This window comes from Anomaloglossus baeobatrachus, unplaced genomic scaffold (genome assembly GCF_048569485.1).
Source record: "Anomaloglossus baeobatrachus isolate aAnoBae1 unplaced genomic scaffold, aAnoBae1.hap1 Scaffold_2638, whole genome shotgun sequence".
In the NCBI taxonomy this organism is placed as follows: domain Eukaryota; kingdom Metazoa; phylum Chordata; class Amphibia; order Anura; family Aromobatidae; genus Anomaloglossus; species Anomaloglossus baeobatrachus.
Genome location: NW_027442170.1, coordinates 149,555 through 151,231, shown reverse-complemented (window position 1 = coordinate 151,231; position 1,677 = coordinate 149,555). Strand labels below are relative to the sequence as shown.

General features: G+C 44.4%; 1 pseudogene; it reads left to right on the top strand.

Annotated features, from left to right (window-relative positions):
• The first annotated feature begins 222 nt into the window (after window positions 1–222).
• Window positions 223–429, top strand: LOC142264309 (U2 spliceosomal RNA; annotated as a pseudogene).
• The last annotated feature ends 1,248 nt before the right edge of the window (window positions 430–1,677 follow it).

Here is a 1,677-nt window from a genome sequence, read left to right as displayed (position 1 = left end):
TGTGTCCGGTATAGGCCAGGGTGCCACTCAAGGCCGTAACCAATTCGGGTTATAGCTTCTCGGCCTTTTGGCTAAGATCAAGTGTAGTTTTGGAGGACGCTACCTTGGTCGGTACTGGAAGGTGCCTGGGATTGCATGTCTGCCGGCCTTGAGGAAGTGTGTGCGCCTTCTGGTGACACATAGCCCTCTTGTGCCTGGACGGTTCCCAGGCAACGGGAGGCGATCACCTTTGTTATTTTGAAGTCCTACTGATAAACAGAAAAAAAAAAAAATTAAATCTGTTCTTATCAGTTTAATATCTGATACGTCCCCTCTCTGGGGACCATATATTAAATGGATTTTTAGAACAAGGAGATGGAAAAAATCTTGCTCTGTCCACTCCACGCATTGACCTGGTATTGCAGTACCTCCAGGACCGGTGCACCCCTTCTTAACCCAGTTTCCAAAAGCAGAACTCAATTCACCTGATTCAAATGAGCCCCATTAGTGAATTGAAAGAAAGCAAAAACTTTATATGCACCTCAATTTGGCCAATTCACTTTTCACACTTTCACCCTTTTTTTTATCTTTCACACCTTTTACTTGCTTTATTGATGCAAAAGCTGTGCCAAATAGCAAACTCATCTCCACTCAACTTGACCAACTCTGCTATGTCCCGTGCAGTATCTTATTCTCAGTCTTATCTAGATCATTTGCAATTGAATAGAATAGATCCCTTTTGGACACATTGGATTCAGCTGCTGCAGTGACTGCAGGTGTTAGAAGATGCAGACTTGGCATCAGGTGCTGTCTATCAGATTCCACTCCAATTAAAGCTTCCATTGTTTTTCGGTGTTTTCTTTGAGCAATGATGATGTCTTTAGTGATCTGTTGGCTCCCTCTCCTGGAGGAAGAGTTTGCTTGCTCTTGGACTTTCAAAAAGAGAGGTCATGATAGACATTTAGCTTCTGAGCCCAATTGGGGACAGTCATGGGTGATGAATGTTTTGCAACCTGCTGCGAAGCCTGATACCGCAATATAAGGAACGTCAAATACTAAGAATGGGCGGCCTATGAAAGAATTAGTACTTTCATTAAGCATACTTAAACGGCTAATTGGGAATAGACAAACTGTAAAAAGCCCTCTGAGAAAGCCCCTCTCTAACCTTTGTTAGTAAGCTTTTCTGTAGTCTGCCTGTTGATGTATTTTCCGTTTGAACAGTGCACAACATGAAGTGACGGAACACTGGCTTGTCACAATGTCCCCCGCTGACATCACGATAGCGCTGCTGCCTAGAAAGCCAGCTGCGCAGCAGAAGTTGCTCTTTGGGTGGGATGGTGGGCTAATGTATCTATTCCTGCTTGGTGTGAGTTTGACATGATCTAGAGCAACGAGTTCCAGCGGCTAGCGGTTGATTATTGGCTGTAATGGGGCTTTCTGGCTGGTGCCAGCCTTTCTTCTTAGCACACAGGAACCACAATCCCTACACCATGCTTCGATGGATTCTCTCATCCCAGCCCAGTAAAACTACATATTTCACACAGTTATAAGCAGCCCATGGGCATTCACCTGGATTAAAACCCATAACAGCTCATAGACCAAACAATCAATCTACCACTGGACCAAAGACAGGAAGCTAAATCCACTGCCTGCGGTAACTAACTTAATCCTATAGTCTACTCACACAACAAACCCAAG